This window comes from Sorex fumeus, unplaced genomic scaffold, assembly GCF_029834395.1.
Source record: "Sorex fumeus unplaced genomic scaffold, SorFum_2.1 ptg000047l, whole genome shotgun sequence".
Classification (NCBI taxonomy): Eukaryota; Metazoa; Chordata; class Mammalia; order Eulipotyphla; family Soricidae; genus Sorex; species Sorex fumeus.
The window spans coordinates 37,122,364-37,141,567 of NW_026606104.1; the positions used below are offsets into that span (position 1 = coordinate 37,122,364).

At 42.1% G+C, this 19,204-nt stretch overlaps 1 protein-coding gene across 2 annotated transcripts in view; it reads right to left on the reverse strand.

The window, feature by feature from the left end:
* LOC130031877 (phospholipase A2, membrane associated-like) overlaps window positions 1-19,204 on the reverse strand; it is a 65,974-nt gene that overhangs the window by 13,440 nt on the left and 33,330 nt on the right. Inside the window, exon 1 of one of the 2 annotated variants that reach the window (XM_056123414.1) lies at window positions 4,789-4,810. The exons of the other annotated variant lie outside the window; for it this stretch is intronic. The gene's annotated coding sequence lies outside the window, so the exon portion shown is untranslated. Of the gene's footprint in view, window positions 1-4,788; window positions 4,811-19,204 lie in introns of those variants that run through there. 2 annotated transcript variants of the gene reach the window in all.

Genomic DNA, 19,204 nt, shown 5'->3' on the forward strand with positions numbered 1-19,204 from the left:
CAGGGTCAGCACCCCTGTGTCAGCAGGAAGCAGCTCCAGAAGATGAAGCTTCGACCATTTTCCCTTTAAAGATTTAGGTGGTGAAATCTCTAGGGGAATATGATATAGGTAGATAGACTAAGGAAACACCACCCCACCCCCCCAAAAAAAATTCCTTCCAATTGCCCTGTTGTGAGTGCGAACTCCCTTTATGGAGGAACTCTGCTCCCTTTGAAATTCTTTTCGGTAGATTGCCAGTACTCCAACTTAACCTTGAAAAAGGAAGTGTAAGCCAGAATGTATGATCTCTCTCTTCTCCACTCATTACTGGCCCCACAGGTATCAAGGCCCAGCTCCATGTGGGGCTGGTAGCACCCGCCAGAGTGAAGGGAAACTAGTAACTCCTCTTTTCTACACATTGGGAGATCTGGTCTGGATCAGGTGACATAAGACTGCCAACTGTGAACCTTGATGAAGAGGTCCTTACACTGTGATCCTGACCACACCAACGGCTCTGAAGGTGGATGGAATCAAAACCTGGGTCCTTGCTTCACATATAAAAGCTCCTCCCCCCACCCCCGAGACAGAACAACACCAACCAGTGGCTTGTCCGGACAACAGGAGATGACCCCCCTCAAGATAAGACGGAAGAAACTGATCAAAGGAAGGGAAGGGAAGGGCACAGGTTATTCTGTTTCTGCATGCTCTTAGTTACAGCTGTGGAGCGAACTCCTTACGTGCCCAAGTTTTTGCTTGCCAAGGGACCTACTGAGCCTATTGTAATCAAAACTATAGAGTGGCCTCCCAGAAATTATACCACAGGTCAGCTAGAAGAGTCCCTATACCAGGGACCCAACAATACTTGGCAGCTTGCTTGCACATAACCTCTTGTTTGTCTCCTTCCTACTCTGATGATTCCAGTCCTCCTGAATTATGTTTAATGGTAAAGATTGTGCTACAGGTATATTGGGGAAGCGGCAGGGAGCTAGGAAAATTAGCTTGTCACCCTGATCCCATCCCACATGGGACCCCTAGTGGTCCTGCATTTGCTCCTGACCATGGGCCCCTGCATCCTGAGCAAGCTAGTGGTTTTTGTTAAGGGAAGAATAAATACAGTACAGCTTATGGTCTTAGGGCAGGATACACTGAATTGGCTAGGGATCCACAGTCCATAGAACAGTTAAACTTGCAAGAGTATGACTACTCTTAAAGACACAGGAAAAAAGGGGGTGGAAATGAAGAAATGAGCCACACAATAAGCAATGGCTATGCCATGACAGGTGGCAGAAATGAGAAAAATCAGCTAGGCCTCAGGTTCAGTTCCTGTAGCTGAAACAGTTTTGGTTCCCCAGAAATTAAACAATGGGAAAATAGCCAACCAAGACCTCATTTGGGGAGTCCTTGGGCTCAGACAATCACCATGTGCCATATCAGCAATGACTTGTGCCAGAAATTGTCTTTTGTTAACTGCAAAGAATGAGAAGCACACAAGGTTCAACCTTTAACGATATGTTAGTGATCTCTTGCAGAAGGGCTTAATGGTCCTTGGGTGAAATACAACTATCTCCACACTATTTACTCTAAGGATAATTTTTTGGTAGCATTTTCAGTGGTCTTTCATAACTAACAATACAAAATATATTATTTTGGCTCTGCTTTGGGTCAGGGATTGGGGTTTCGGATGGAAAATCCTAAATATGGTGGTGGGAAGGTGTAAAGATGGTGGGATTGGTGTTGAATGCTAAATGTAATGAAACATTGTGAACTACTTTATAAAATAAAAAATTATAAAAAAGAATGAGTAGCTTATGTAACCATATGCTATATAATACCCTCTGAAACTAGAGTTGGGGTCCTTCTCCTAAGGCCGCTACATTGGTGGGACTTGGACCCTAGCTTGAGATAGCAATAAAATTCCTTGCTTTTGCAACACAAGAGTGGTCTCTTGGTGTGGTGATGTCAGTGCCTTTTCTTGCCTCAGTCTTCCAGGACTTTCTCTAGGAGATCAAAGTCTTCAGTTTGGCTTCTTCTCCAGCTTTTATGAGACAGAGGTTTCCCAATATATTTGGCCAACTGCCTTCTTTTCAGAAAAAAAAAATTGCTCAGCATCCCGTCCAATAAATCTACTTACATTAAGGAACAAACTCAAAGTATCTCCCAATTGTGTTGTACCTGAGTCTACTTCTGCCCCTCCCATTATTATACAGGATTCCCTTCATCTCAGGGTAAGGTTGTAGTGGCCATTTTGAGAAAAGGCTGATCTACAAAATTAAACACTTAGGGGGAAAGAACTTAGAGCAGGTAAGTTCAGGTTCAGTACCCAGTATTGCATATTGTCTCCTGAGCCACCAACAGGATTGATCCCTGAGCACAAAGCCAGGAATAATCCCATAGAAGAGTAGGTGTGGTCCTCAACTCCCAAAATTAAAGTACTTAGAGTACATGAGTAAACAGGAAAAAAATCTCTGTTGCCCCTGGGGATAAACTGAATGAAAACACAGACTAGAGAGATAAGATGTGACAAGAAGTTATGCAGCAGGTTGGGTGCTGATGAGAGTAGCAGAGATAGAAAAGAGATAGCAGAGTATGAGTCAATACGGACAGGCCCAGTTTTCGTGGGCTGTTTTGCATTTATTTATTCAAACTTTAAAATACCGAGATTCTGTGGTTTACAATGCTATTAAAATGATTTCTTATGAACATAATTTCAACACTGTACCCATCACCAGTGTACTCTTTCCCTGTCCAAAGGACTCCAAGACCCCATCCTCCCAATTTCCCCTCCCCAGTGAAACTGTGTGGATCATTTCTCCAACTAAGTTGCCTTTGGACCTCTGTTACTACCTTGCTGTGTATCTTTAATTACCATATACGATAGAGATCATTCTGTATCCATCCTTTCCTTCTGTCTGACTCCACTCAGCATAATAATTCTCTTTCATCCTTGTTGCTTCAAATTGTATGAGTTCTTAGAACTGTGTGAGTGTATAGTGTATGTACATATAGTGTATATATAATGTATTCATATATAGTATATAAATATCTAGTGTATATATGTGCATTTTTAACAGTTACAAAATCATTAATGATAGGGTTTCATGCATGACACATGACACATTCCTGCAATACAACCTCCACCAGAGTGTTCACTTTCCTCCACCATTGCACCACTGTCACTGAGGTTTTTTTTTCTTTTTGAATGAGTATTAAGATGGTATGCCTTTCTCCATTTTATTTTCTTGTAATTGTTTTTTGTTTTTGGGGTCAGACCTGACTGTTCTTTGGAGCTATGCCTCTGGTGGTGTTTGGGGTCACTCCTAGCAGTGCTGGAGGACCATGTGGTGATGGAACGTCCCTTTACTTTAAATCCATACACATCTTTACATTTAACCTGCGTTTCCTATGGTAATATCCATGGTCTCTTTTTTGCTGAGGTTTTTGAAGAAGGTTGAGGTTCTGTAAACAAGTTGCTATCATTCAACTTATCTATCATATAACTGAGTTCAGGGAATAGTCAGGGGGCCTGGAGCCCCTGTGCTGCCCTTCTGCAGGCATGTTAATTCTAGAGCAGCTGCTTCTCCCTTTGACAGTCAGGGTCTGCAATGCCCTTTGAGACTCAGAAGAGACTCATCTGGGTTGTGAAGGATAGTTCTAATCTTTAGTCTGTTTAGTTTTTATAACAGAGACAGAAAAAGGAAAAGAAAGAGAGCAAGACAGAGACAGCAGAGTCACTGCTTTGCTGCAGATGAGGAGACCTTCATTTCGAGCAATGGTTCAAGACCCAGAGGTAAACAGAGGCTGGTGCTGGCATGACTTATAGGAAGATACTGCAGCCTGTACAGGAACTTGGAAAGCCCAGCCATCCTGGGTGCAGAGCACAGCGTTGAATGACTTTCAGATGCCCTGCAACTCAGTGGTTCCCTCTCTCACTTCATGCTTGGCTACTTCCCTCCGTGGCTCAGACCTCTCTCTGGGATTTGATCCAGAAAGCAAATAAATCATTCTCAAAGAGCTTATTTTGTTCTGTTTTCTTATTCAAAAAATTGGCACCCAGCATTGACATTTTATATTGGCCCATCTGCTTAACCACTGCAGTAATGTCATGTATCTCTCAGTACAATGTGTATGTGGGTTTTCCCTGTGCTTGAGATGAGCAAGGCCCCAAAGGATTCCATATCTTACATGGAAGGACCTCTCCTAGAGGTAAATCTATAAGCCAAAAAGTGCAGGAGTTTTTGGCTTCACTGCATGATATCCAGTGTTATGCCAATATTTTTTTTCTTTTTTTCTTTCAGAAAACTTGAGTGTGACTTTTTCAGGGCTAGTGACTAAGCAACTGCTTTGAATCACATCTTAATTTTCTTTTTCCCTAAAAATCATTGCTAGGGGCCCCCTCTGTCTACCTGCCAGCAACGGTTTCATCCAAATACCTAAACTTGCCATATTTGCAGATGACTTTAGTTTAATCAAGGAATTCCATGTCTGCAAACAGAAAAAAGAATGTAGTTTCATGGGGGTGGAAAAATAGTACAGTGGATAAGGTGCTTGATTTGCATGTGACTGACCTGGGTTCAATTCCCAGCACCACATATGGTCCCCTAAGCCTACAGGAGCAATCCCTGAACACAGAGCCAGGAGTAAGATTTAAGCACTGTTGGGTGTGACTCTAACACAAAAAAGTGGTTTCATTCTCAAAAGGACATTTGCACACCATTATTCATTGCTGCATTCAGTACAATAGCTAAGATACGGAATCAAACTAGGTGTCCAACAACGGATGAATGGATTATGAAGATGTGGTCTACATACCCACGGAATGATGCAGCTGCAAGGAATGATGTCATCATGCAATTTGCTGTAACCTAGATGGAACTGGAAGAGATCATGTTGAGTGAAGGAAGCCAGAAGAAGAAAGACAAATACAAGATAAATTCACTTATCTGGAGTATATAGAATACTGGATGAGGAAATGTAGTAAAGGGGGAGAATACTAGATCACCCTTGACCCCAGTATTTAAAGAAGAGGACAGAGAAGGAAAGAAATCAAAGGAGGAAGAAGAGAACTAGAAGTAATGGGTGAACAGGCATCAGGGCTTCAGTTATACCGGTGATATGGGTGAATGGTCTAGTCGTATAGCCAAAACAGACTCAACAATACTGAAAACATTACGGCTAAGCTGAAATCAATGGAACTTTGTAATGTGCCTGTCAAGTTGACAGCTGGTGATAGGACAGGGGCTGGGTTGGGGGGAGGGAATATGAGAACACTGGTGAAGGGAAGTTGACCCTAGTGGTGGGATTGGTGTTGAAATATTAGGTGCCTAGAACTCAACTATCAGCAACTTCGCAAATCACAGTTGTTTAATTAAATTTTTTTTTAAATCTGGTTTCAGAAAAAAAAACGGTGGGAGGAATAGTGAAAGCACTTTAACTATAGATTAAAAAATAATACCCATAGGCTGGAGAGATGTACGGAAGTTAAGTGCTTGCTTTGCATGTCACACAGCTTAATTCTATCCCTATATGGCACAACATATAGTTCTCCAAGCACTGCCAGGAGTGATCCCTAAACACAGAACCAGGAGTAATCACAGCTGAATGTGTAATAATAATAATAATAATAATAATAATAATAACAGCAAGGGGTCAGGGATGTTGTTCAACAGTATAGTACACACCTTGCATGTGTAAGACCCTGGGTCCAGGCAATACTACACACAAAATAGTAATTATCACAGAAAACAGTGCTTAGTATTATCATAAAATTTTTCCCCCTATATGTAGATATAGATCACAGAGGGTGTGGGTCATAGAGGGTTCTCTGGTCTTGTTGAATGCCTGTTTGCACATCCTGCTGCCCAACCAAGAGCACTGGGATCATTGCTTCGAGCTAGAAATCAGGCATGCTAGAAATCTGAGACCTTATTCTGAACTTGTCGGCCCAAATCTCTGAGCCCAAGGATCTTAAGGGGTAGAGTACATCCCTAGAATATTTTGGGCCCTAAGGACGATCCCTGGCACACTGCCTATCTCCCCACCAACCAACACTGTTGGGTATGACCCCTATTATTTTTTTTTTTAGTTTTCACAAGATCTCCAGGGGTTCTGTAGTCACAATAAGATTTGAGAGGCATGACTCAATAACAAAACCCATTTTAAATTTTTGTGCAGTAATCAAGTTTACATATAAATAATATGTGTGTATGTATGTACATATATATGTATATATGTATCAGGGAAGGCAGGAAGATAGGGAAAGGGACACCCCTGCCCCATTCATGGCAATGAATTCTTGAAAGTAATAAAACCAACTAACCCTAAGGCTGCCAGGTCCCACAGCAGGAACAAAGACCAGGAAAGGAATATCAAAGACAATCAACTATTCCCAACTCTTCCCCTTAGCAACTACCTTTGCAACAGACTCTTCCCTAGGTTAAAAGCCCCATGTGGGGCAGATTGGGAAAAGCCCTATAAAAGCCAACCTGGAACAGAGGAGGTATGCCCACGTGGTACCTGAGCACATGTGTCACCTGCGTCTCCCCTCTTGGGATGTGTACTTTCATAACCTTAACACTGGGATGTGTACTGGGGCTCTCTCTCCAAGCTGGAGAAGCCTATGCTTGGTCTCTCTCTCTCTCTCTCTCTCTCTCTCTCTCTCTCTCTCTCTCTCTCTCTCTCACTCTCTCTCTCTCTCCTTTCCCAAATTTCTTTCGTTTTTGTTTTGTGTTGGGCCCATTCTCAGTGATGTTCAGGGTTAATCCTATCTCAGGGATCACTCCTGGTAGTGCTCGGGACCAAACGGGATTCTGACAATTGAACCTGGGTTGACCACATGCAAGGCAATTGATTTACCTGCTGTACTCTCTCTCCTACCTCCCCAATTTTTAATTAAGACATGATTTTACTTAGCTGCTCATCTCCTCCTGAAATTCTTTTCTGTGAGGGAAAGATGAGGACCCAAAAGCCTGGATACAAACGAGGACTAACTTTTCTTTCCTGCAAAGAGCAGGGTTCACTGCAAATTTATTAGGCTTAGATTTCCTTAGTCACTTCCCTGGGTGAAAAAGGTGGAAAGAGGAAGGGGTAGATGTCCTTCTTGAATTTTCTCTTCCCTACTTCACTAAAAATCACCTGAGGACTCCCACTGGCATCAGAAGCATATAATGCATTTATTACAACAATGAGTATTTTTTTTAAAAAAATCTAGTAGGCTATTTTCAGGGGTGGGGAGATAATTTTAAATTTTAACTTAAGTCCTCTTATTGCCTAGTTCTCGCTCTCAGAGAACCCCGCAGGCTACTGAGAGTATCCTGCCCACACGGCAGAGCCTGGCAAGCTATCGTGGCATACTCGATATGCCAAAAACAATAACAATGATGGTCCTCATTCACCTTACCCTGAAAGAGCCCCCAGTATGCCATTAGGCTACACTAGCACGTGACAGGGACGAATGGAGACATTACTGGCGCCCACCCGAGCAAATCGATGAACAACGGGGTGATAGTGATAGTGAACTTAAGTCCATGGTTTGTATTAGGTTGACCCTTAGTGGTGTTATAGGGAGGGAGTCTGGCAGGGCACCTCTGGTAATGAGATTTTGGGGAAGTAATAAAAACAAGTAGTGATATAATGGGCTGGAGAGATAGCACAGTGGTAGGGCATTTGCCTTGCGCGCAGCCAGCCTGGCCAAGCCTGGTTTGATTCCTCTGCCCCTCTCGAAGAGCCCGGCTACCGAGAGTATCACGCTTGCATGGCAAAGCCTGGCAAGTACCCAGATGTATATATTCAATATGCCAAACACAGTAACAGCAAGTCTCAAAATGGAGATGTTACTGGACCCACTCGAGCAAATTGATGAATGAGAGGACAGCGATATAATGAAGTTTCCAAGTCACCAACCATGAAGTATCCCTAAAGCATGAAGATACCACCCAGAAGTGGAAACTGGCACCACCCAGCAGAGGGTAGGCCTCCCTAAGGAGAAGCTCTATTGGATAGCCAGGTATGAGCCAGCGGTGAAGGGGAAACTGCAGTCTCATGGGAAGGGATACCGGCTCGTCCATCACGCCCTACCAAGGTCACAAGTTGCCCCCCACAAGTGGCTCTCTGGCACGGCCATGGCTCCAGAGGCAAAAGGACTTAGTTCAGAACCCGACAGCTTGCAGCAGAAAAGTGAATGGTCCATGCGTTAAACTACGGCACCATGCCTCCCTGGAAGGGAAAGGGTGTTGCTCTCTTCCGCCTTTTGCCCCCCCCCCCCCCCCCCCCCCCGCCCCGCGGCAGCAAGGTGGCTGCTGCCTCAGAGCTTATAGGAAAGCCAAATATGAGCCGGCGTTGATGGGGCAACTGCAGTCTCATGGGAAGGGGGCAGCACCGGCTCATCCTTCACGCCCTACCGAGGTCATGAGTTGCCCCCCACTAGTGGCTCTCCGGCACAGCCATAACACCAGACGCACAGAAACCAATCTCGTAATGATCTGGCTCTTTGCAGAAATCCAAAATCATTATATGACATTATATGATTCTCATACCAGCTATAGAAAACAAAGTATTTCACAATGCCTTTTCAGCAATTCTGATTGTTGGGGGGGAGGGGAAATTCTAAACAATCTTGGTGCCTCTTTTGTCGAAATAATGAATGTAATCAATGTAGAGAAGAGTTAGGTAGAAATCATCTGCCTCACAGGCATTGGGAGTGGTGGGAGGGGGGTGTATTGGGGTTCTTGGTGTTGAAAAATGAGTACTGCTGAAGGGAAAGGTGTTTGGTCATTGTATGACCGAGACTTAAACCTGAAAGCTTTGTAACTTTTCCCACAGTGATTCAATAAATAAATATAAGAAGGAAAAAGAAAAGGAGAAGCTCTAAGAAGAACAAAAGGTCATGATAAGATTATGGAAAAGACCATCAAGAATCCAAGGCTCTTCCCCTTGGCTATATCCTAACAACAAATAAGTCAGAATTAGATAAGTTATCTTTTATTTCACCTTTATTTGTGTATATCATTATATCCTCTAGGTCCTTCCATACTGTTCCAAATGGCAATGTGTCATCATTTCTTTTGGATGGCATGGGGTAGGGTTGGGACATACCCGGTGGTACTCAGGACTTACTCCTAGCTCTGTGCTTAGGGATCATTCCTCATGGTGCTTGGGGGAACATATGGAGTGCCAAGGACCAAGCTAGGCTTAACTGAAGCACCTAAAGTAATCACCTTAATCTTTGTACTGTCTCTCTAGCCCCTACAATTTCTTTTATGGCTGGGTAGTACTACATTGTGTGTGTACATAAGTCAAAATCTCTATTCACTCATTATCAATGGAGATTTTAAATTGCAAATAGGGTACATACATCTCTTCAAATTTGTGCTTTTGTATTTTTGGTTTAAATGTGTAGAAGTGGAATAGCTGGCTAATATATTTCTAATCTTAATATTTAGGCAAATCTCCATAGCAATTTCCATAATGGCTGAACCAGTTTACAGTCCTACCCCCTAGTAAAGTAAGTATAAGCATCTGTTTCCCCCCCACACCCACACCAATACTCATCTCTTATATTTTTGTTATGTCATTCTCCCAGGATTAAGTGACACTGAGATTTTTTTCAATCTATTTGTTAGATTTTGTATGTCTTCTTTGACAAAGTGTTTATTCTTATCTTCTGCCTACTTTTTTTTTCTGTGTTCTCTTCTTTCTCAGAACCCAACTCCCTCCATTCAACCTGGCTTCAGGTAGTCACCACAGGATTTGAATCTCAGACAGACTTGGGGGTGGGGGTGGGTGGAGGCTCCCCCTTATTAGCAGCTTTGCATGCAGGTGCACACGAAGACGACCATTTTCAAAAGGTGAAAATAACACCAAAGCCACCACACAAGCAGAAGACTATTCCTCTAAAGTTTAATTTGGGGGAGGTTCTTTTTCCTTTTTAGGTTTTTGGGTCACACCTGGCAGTGCTTAGGGCCTGCTGCTTGCTCTGTGTGTAGAATCACTCTTGGTAGACTTGGGGATCATACAGGGTACTGGGGATCAAATCTTGGTTGGCTGCACGCAAGGCGAGTGCCCTGCTGGCTGTACTATCACTCTGACTCCTCTATTTTTAAGATTTTCCTATTCTTATGACAAGGAGTACAGGAAGTACAGTAAGGGGTGCGGTGAGGAGAGCAAGCAAGTGAGAACTATTCTAAATATTAATACCAAGCTTTATGGTAGCAGAAACCCCCAAATGTATTTATTAGAAAACTGTTTTAGTCAAGCAGAAGTGTTTTATTTAGTCAAACAGAAGAGTTAAACCATGGTAAAAGACATTTGGATGCCTATTTTCATAAGCGCCTATAAACATTTTTCTTATTATTTTCATTTACATCACTGCATGATTTACCAACCCACAAAATGAAACTTATTGTGTGATTATATTTCCATGAGTTCTAATATAAACATCTCACTAACCTGTGAATTACTTGTTTCCAAACTGGTGTCTGGTTGCATTCGTCTGGGGAACATAAAGTAACAAAATAGGAGACTAACACCCAAGAATAGCCGAGATAAGTATCAGGAGGTTTATTCCATAGGTTGGAGTCCAGCCGCACACTCTAGGGATAAAGACAGCTCAGATAGAGAAGGGAGCACCAAATAAAGGGTGTTGAGAGAATCCTCCCAGGATGGGAGAAGCATGCTAAAAGTAGACTATAGACCAAACATGATTGCCACTCAATGCCTCTTTTGCAAACCACAGAGCACCCAAAAGGAGAGAGAGAGTACAAAAGGGAATGTCCTGCCACAGAGGCAGGGTGGGATGAGGGGGCTAGGGGTGGGAGGGATACTGGGACCCGTGGTGGTGAAAAATGGGCACTGGTGGAGGGATGGGTATTTGATCATTGTATAATTGAAACCCAAGCACAAAAATTTGTAAGTCTACAACTGTAACTCATGGTGTTTCACTAATAATAAAATAATAATAATAATAATAATAATAAATAAAAGGGAAAATTGGTATCTGGGAGAATTACTAGGAAAATTAAATTTACACTAACTGGGTCTCCCTTCAAAATGTGCAATACTCTGTAAACAATCCTGGCACAGAAGCACAGAAGCAAGACATGCTTTCATGTAAGGCCACAAACCTAGACTCCCCAAAGACTGTGATTATTACATCTCAGTCATACAATAATCTAGTACCCATCCCTCCACCGTGCCCATTCTCCACCAACAATGTTCCCAGTATCCCTCCTGCCACCACCCCCATCATTCACCCTCCTCCCCCGACCCCGTGGCAGTATATTCCCTTTTACTCTCCTTTTGGGTGTTATGGTTCGTAATACAGGTAGTAAGTGGCCATCACGTTTGGTCTATAGTCTACTTTCAGCACACATCTTCCATCCCCAATAAGCCCTCCAAGCATCATTCACTTAGTGGTCCCTTCTCTATCCCAGCTGCCTTTCCCCCAGCATGTGAGGCTGGCTTCCAAGTCACGGAGAGATCCTCCTGGCCCTTATCTCTATTGTCCTTGGGTGTTAGTCTCCCATTCTATTACTTTATATTCCACAAATGAGTGCAGTCATTCTATGTCTATTCCTTTCTCTCTGACTCATTTCACTTAGCATGCTACTCTCTGTGTTGATCCATTTATATGCAAATTTCATTATTTCATCTTTTCTAACAGCTGCATAGTGTTCCATTGTGTGTTGTGTATATGTACCAAAGTTTCTTTAACCAGTCATCTGTTCTTGGGCACTTGGGATTTTTCCAGGTTCTGGCTATTGTAAATAGTGCTGCAATAAACATACAAGTGCAGATGTCAGTTCTACTGTGGGTTTTTTTTTTTTTTTGCATCTCTGGGGTATATTCCCAGAAGTGGTATTGCTGGGTCAAATAGGAGCTCAATTTCTAGTTTTTTGAGAAACGTCTATATTCCCAACACCATTTATTAAGGAGATTTCCCCCCCCCCTTGTATAATCTTTTGACTCCTTTTTCATAACCTTGATGTCTATATGTGGTGAGTTTATTTCTGGGGTCTCAGTTTTATTCCATTGATCTGTGTGTCTGTCTGATTTTCAGTTCAATAGTATGTTATTTTGATGATAGTTTTGTGGTTTCATTTGAATTCAAGAAGTATGGTACCTGTGAATTGTTTAGGCCATACTGGGTGCTTTGTGAATACATGCACATTTTTAGTACACTTTATTTTATTTCTGTGAAAAATGTTAGTGGAGACATAAGTATTGCAATGACCCTTTATATTGACATGGGTAACATTTCAGCAAAGCAATTCTTTAATCCAAGAATACAGAAAAGCTTCCAGTTTCTTTGGTCTTCTATTTATTTTAACAAAGTCACACAGTTTTCAGTGAAAATTGCTTGCAATTCTTTTTTAAAAAACACGTTTTAATCTTGTTTGTTTTTTTTGGGGGGGGGGAAGGGTCACAACACATGGTACTCAGGGCTTACTCCTACCTCTACACTCAGGGATCACTCCTGGCAGGGCTCAAGGGACCATAAGGGATGCCAGGAAAATGGGTCAGCCACATTTAAGTCAAGCACCCTACCTGCTGCATACCTCAGGCCCCCTCTTTGTTATTTTTGGATGCAGAAAAGTGAGATTATTATATTTATTTATTCATGTTTGTTTTTTTGAGTCACACCTAGTGATACTCAGGGATTACTCCTAGCTCTTCCCTCAGGAATCACTCCTGGCAGTGCGAAGTCCCTGAGCCCTGATGGGGTATCAGAGATCAAACCGGGGTCAGTCACATGCAAGGCAAGCACCTTACCTGCTGTACTATCTCTCCAACCACAGTAAGTGAGATTATTTTGTTGATTTATCTTTTTACAAGTTTGCTGTTTGTATAGACAAAGCAGCAGATTTTTGTTTGCATTTTTGTAGTCTATTTCTGATAGTTTTAATTTTTTTTCCCGTGACGTACTCGATATGCCAAACACAGTAACAAGTCTCATGATGGAGACGTTACTGGGCCCGCTCGAGCAAATCGCTGAACAATGGGAGGACCGTGACCGTGACCAAAGTCCCATGAGTTACAAAGCTATTCATGTTGGACATACCATGTTTTGTCACCAATCCCACTCCCAGGGTCTTCTTCCCTGTACAAGGGATCCTAAGTTCCCTCTCACCCACTCCCCCCACTTCCCATTCCCAGCCTGTCACCTTGACAAACACATTTTAAATTTTGGTTGTCAAAGTTTGGGTCTCTTGATCTCAGTGTTGACTCTATGGTTTTGGTGCTTAGTTAGACCATTCCTTTACCACTGAAGTACTCAGATCCCCTTGATCCCTGCTCCCCATTGCTTCTATCTGTCTCTTCTTTCCCCCCTCACTTTCTCTTCTTCTCTGCCATTCTTCTTCCTACTTGGAGTCAAGGGTGATCTAGGCATCCCTCCTTTTAAACATTGCATTCCCTCATCCAGTATTCGATATATCACATGTAAAGTGAAATCATCCTGTGTTTGTCCTTCTGCTTCTAGCTTACTTCATTTAACATAATATCTTCACTTCCATCCATGTTGCAGCAAATTGCATAATTTCATCATTCCTTACAGTATTTCATTGTGTATATATACCACATCTTCATGTGTATATATACCACATCTATCACTGGACACCTAGTTGATTTTATATCTTTTTTTTTCCCCTTTATTTTATTTTTTTTTAAAGTTGTAGATTTACAATTTTTTGTGCTTTGGTTTCAATTATACAATGATCAGATACCCATCCCTCCACCAGTGCCCATTTTCCACCACCATGGATAATATCCCTCCCACCCCCATCCCCCCATCCCCCCGTCTCTGTGGCAGGGCAATCCCCTGTGTTCTCTCTCTCCTTTTGGGTGTTGTGGTCTGCAAAAGAGGCATTGAGTGGCAAACATGTTCAGTCCATAGTCTACTTTCGACATGCATCTCCCCTCCTGGGAGGATCCTCCAAACATCCTTTATTTGGTGCTCCCTTCTCTATCTGAATAGCCCTTTCCTCTAGGATACCCGGCTGGCCTCTAAGTTATGGAGTAATCCTCCTGGTGCTGATCTCAGCTATTCTTGGGTATTAATCTCATACTTTGTTACTTTATATCCCCCAGATGAATGCAATCTTTCTATGTCTATCCCTCTCTTTCTGACTCATTTCGCTTAGCATGATACTTTCCATATTGTACCACTTGTATGTAAATTTCATGACTTCATCTTTTCTAAGAGCTACATAGTACTCCATTGTGTAGATGTACCAAAGTTTCTTTAACCAGTCATCTGTTCTTGGGCATTCAGGTTTCTTCCAGTTTCTGGCTATTGTAAAGAGGGCTGCAATGAACAAACAAGTGCAGATGTCACTTCGACTATACATTTTTGCCTCTCTGGGATATATTCCCAGGAGTGGTATTGCTGGGTCAAATGGGAGCTCAATTTCTAATTTTTTGAGAATCGTCCATACTGTTTTCCAGAAGGGCTGAACCAGTGGACATTCCCACCAACAGTGAAGGAGTGTCCCTTTCTCGCCACATCCACGCCAGCATCGGTTGCTTTTGTTCTTTTGAATTTGGGCCAGTCTCTGAGGTGTGAGATGGTATCTCATTGTGGTTTTGATCTGCATCTCCCTGATGATTAATGATGTAGAGCATTTTCTCATGTGCTTTTTTGCCATTCGGATTTCTTCTTTGAGAAAGTTTCTGTTCATTTCATTGCCCCATTTTTGGATGGGGTTGGATGTTTTCTTCTTGTGGAGTTTAACCAGTATTTTGTATATCCTGGATATCAACCCCTTGTCAGATGTGTATTCGGTGAATATCCTTTCCCATTCTGTAGACTGTCTTTGTATTTTGGTCACTGTTTCTTTGGAGGTGCAGAAGCTTCGTAGTTTAAGATAGTCCCATTTATCTATCTCTGTTTTCACTTGCTCGGCCAGTGGCGTGGCATCTTTGAAGATACCATTAGCTTCAATGTCATGGAGGGTTTTGCCAACTTTATCTTCAATGTACCTTATGGTTTCTGGTCTGATGTTGAGGTCTTTAATCCATTTTGATCTTACTTTTGTACATGGTGTTAGGCAGAGTTCTGAGCCTATTTTTTTGCATGTAGCCGTCCAGTGATGCCAACACAATTTATTAAAGAGGCTTTCCTTACTCCACTTCACATTACTTGCACCTTTATCAAAGATTAGATGAGCATATGATTGAGGAGAGATGTCAGTGTATTCAACCCTGTTCCATTGGTCTGCAGTTCTGCCTTTGTTCCAGTACCATGCTGTTTTAATTATTACTGCTTTGTAGTACAGTTTGAAGTTCGGGAGGTTGATTCCTCCCATTTTCTTTTTCCCAAGAATTGCTTTAGCTATTCGTGGGGGCTTATTGTTCCATATAAATTTCAAGAGTGTTTGCTCCATTTCTTTGAAGAATGTCATGGGTATCCTTATAGGGATTGCATTGAATTTATACAATGCTTTCGGTAGTATTGCCATTTTGACAATGTTAAGTCTCCCGACCCATGAGCAGGGGATATCTTTCCATTTCCTCATGTCCTCTTTTATTTCCTGAAGTAGCGTTTTGTAGTTTTCTTTGTACAGGTCCTTTACTTCCTTAGTTAAGCTGATTCCTAGGTACTTGATTTTCTGGGGCACAATTGTGAATGGGATTGTTTTTTTCATGTTGCTTTCTTCTCTCTCACTGTTTGCGTATAGGAAAGCCATGGACTTTTGGGTATTGATTTTATAACCTGCAACTTTACTATACGAGTCTATTGTTTCTAAGAGTTTTTTGGTGGAAGTTATTGGGTTCTCTAAGTAGAGTATCATATCATCTGCGAATAGTGAGAGCTTGATTTCTTCCTTTCCTACCTGAATGCCCTTAATATCTTTTTCCTGCCTAATCGCTATTGCAAGTACTTCCAGTACTATATTGAACAGCAGTGGAGAGAGTGGGCATCCCTGTCTCGTCCCTGATCTTAGAGGGAAGGCTCTCAGTTTTTCCCCATTGAGGATGATGCTTGCTGTAGGCTTGTGGTAGATGGCTTTAATTATGTTGAGGAAGGTCCCCTCTATACCCATTTTGGCTAGGGTTTTCATCATAAAGGGGTGCTGGATCTTATCAAATGCTTTCTCTGCATCTATTGATATGATCATATGCTTTTTATCTTTTCTTTTGTTGATATGGTGGATTATGTTGATTGATTTCCGAATGTTGAACCATCCTTGCATCCCTGGGATGAATCCTACTTGGTCATGGTGTATGATCTTTTTGATGAGTAGTTGGATTCTATTTGCTAGTAGTTTGTTGAGGATCTTTGCATCTGTGTTCATCAGGGATATCGGCCTGTAATTCTCTTTCTTTGTGGTATCTCTGTCTGCTTTTGGTATCAGTGTGATATTTGCTTCGTAGAAACTGTTTGGAAGTGTTTTTGATATTTCAATTTCGTGGAAAAGCTTAAAGAGTATTGGGAGTAAGTCCTCTTTAAAGATTTGGAAGAATTCACTAGTGAATCCATCCGGGCCAGGACTTTTGTGCTTGGGGAGACTTTTTATTACCATTTCAATTTCCTTGATGGTGATAGGTCTGTTCAGGTATTCCAGGTCTTCTTGGTTCAGCCTTGGGAGTCTGTAGGAGTCTAGGAATTTATCCATTTCCTCGAGGTTTTGATGTTCCGTGGCATAAAGCTTCTCAAAGTACTCCCTGAGGATCCTCTGAATTTCTGTGGTTTCTGTTGTAATGACCCCCTTTTCATTTCTGATTCGGTTGATTAGGGTTTTCTCTCTCCCTTTCTTTGTGAGTTTTGCTAGAGGCTTATCGATCTTGTTAATTTTCTCAAAGAACCAGCTCTTGGTTTCATTGATCTTTCGGATTGTTTTTTGGGTTTCCATCTCGTTAATCTCTGCTCTGAGTTTTATTATTTCCTTTCTCCTGTTCGGGTTGTGCTCCTTTTTTTGGTCCTTCTCCAAGCTCTTAAGCTGTGAGGTTAGGTTACTTATGTGTGCTCGCTCCTCCTTCCTGAGGAATGCTTGTAGAGCTATAAACTTTCCTCTTAACACAGCCTTTGCTGTGTCCCATAAGTTTTGGTAACTCGTGTTCTCATTTTCATTCGTTTCTAGGAATCTTTTGATTTCCTCTTTGATTTCCTGTCTAATCCACTCGTTGTTCAATAGTGCACTGTTTAATTTCCAGGTGTTTGATTTAGTTTTCTGTTTTTGTGTGTGATTTACTTCTAATTTCAGCGCATTATGGTCTGAGAAGATTGTTGATACAATCTCTACCTTCTTAATTTTATGGAGGCATGTTTTGTGGCTCAGCATGTGGTCTATCTTGGAGAATGTTCCATGTACGCTTGAGAAGAATGTGTATTCAGCTTTTTGTGGATGAAGTGTCCTGTATATATCTACTAAGTCCCTTTCTTCCATTGTTTCCCTCAAATGAAGTATGTCCTTGCTAAGCTTGAGTCTGGTTGATCTATCAAGAGGTGACAAAGCAGTGTTGAAGTCTCCCACTAGTATTGTGTTGCTATTGATGTCTTTTTCCAAATCTATGAGTAGTTGTTTTAAGTACTTTGCTGGTCTCTCATTAGGTGCATATACATTTATTATTGTAAGTTCTTCCTGTTGTACAGATCCTCTGATCAATAAGTAATGGCCTTCACTGTCTCTTATGACCTTCCTCACTCTGAAATCAATGTGGTCTGATATAAGGATGGCTACCCCAGCTTTTTTATGGGAGCTGTTTGCCTGTAGGATTGTTTTCCAGCCTTTGACTCTGAGTCTGTGTTTGCTTTGACTATTGAGATGCGTTTCTTGCAGGCAGCAGAATGTTGGGTTCAATTTTCTAATCCATCCTGCCACTCTATGTCTTTTAATTGGTGCGTTTAGCCCATTGACATTGAGAGAGATTATTGTTATGGGATTTTGTCCCATTGTTATGTTAAAATTGGGTGTATTTGAGGGGCCTTTCTTGCCTTAAAGTAGCCCATTTAGTTGTTCTTGTAACCATGGTTTTGAGTCTATGAAGTTCCTGAGCTGTTGTTTGTCTGTGAAACTGTGTGTTGTTCCTTCTATTATGAATGAGAGTCTTGCTGGGAAAAGTATTTTGGGGGAGGCATTTATTTCATTGAGTTTTTTTACTATGTCCCACCACTGTTTTCGGGCCATGAGGGTTTCATCAGAAAAATCAGCTGTGAATTTTAAGGATGCTCCTTTGTAAGAGATTTCTTTCTTCGATCTTGCTGCTTTCAGAATTTTGTCTCTGTCTAAGGTTTTGGTCATTTTGATCAGAATGTGTCTTGGGGTATTTTTATTCGGATTTCTTCTAGCTGGTACCCTTTGGGCCTCCTGAATGTGGTCACAAGTTTTCTTCAGCTCTGGAAATGTTGTAGCAATGATGTCTTTGACAGTTTCTTCTTCATCGAGGTTTTCTTCCTGTCCCTCTGGGACTCCAATAATTCTTATGTTACCCCTCTTGGCTTCATCACGATCTTCTCTTGCCATCTGTTCCCGAATTGTGAGTCTCTTTTCCATTTTCTGCTCTTTTCGGGAGAGTCTCTGAACTTCATCTTCGAGCTCACTGATTCTGTTCTCAGCCGCTGTTACTCTGCTGCTGAGGCCTTCCACTGAGCTTTTCAATTCGCCTACGAGATTTTTCAGGTCTGACATTTCTGATTGCATTTTCCTCATTTCTGCCTTCAGATCCTCTTGTCTTCTATTGGCATTGCTTTCCATTGTTTCTTTTAATTCCCTAAGCATCCTAAGTAGCTCCCTTCTGAATTCCTTGTCAGAGAGGTTGTCTAACACTACAGTACTGTTGGTGTCATCTGGGCTAGACTCTTCAATATGAATGTTTGGTGGGCTTTTGCGTTGCTTTACCATTGTGAGAGGTGTGGTTTAGTCCTTCACGTTCAGTGTTACTATTCTGCTTGATATGCAGTGTGAGTTAAGATAGGCTTATGAGTTATTGGCAACTGTATTTCTAGTGGCTGAGCTAAAATAGAGAAGTTTCCATGTAAGAAGTTAGCTTATGGTTCCTATGGCATATGTAGTGGGAAAATATTTCGCGGCCGCTAACGCGGCCGCGGCTCCGGAAAGAGTCCCTGGCACTGGGCGAGGAGTTGGGAATGTCTCCTGTTTGGAATTGGAGCCGTTCAGCTTTGTTGCCCAGAGCTGGGCCTCTGTGCCCGTCCCACGCGGCTCAGGGGTTGAAAACCGGCTGTCTCGGGGCTGTTTCTAGCTGCGCGTGCCCAGAGAGGAACCCAGGCCCT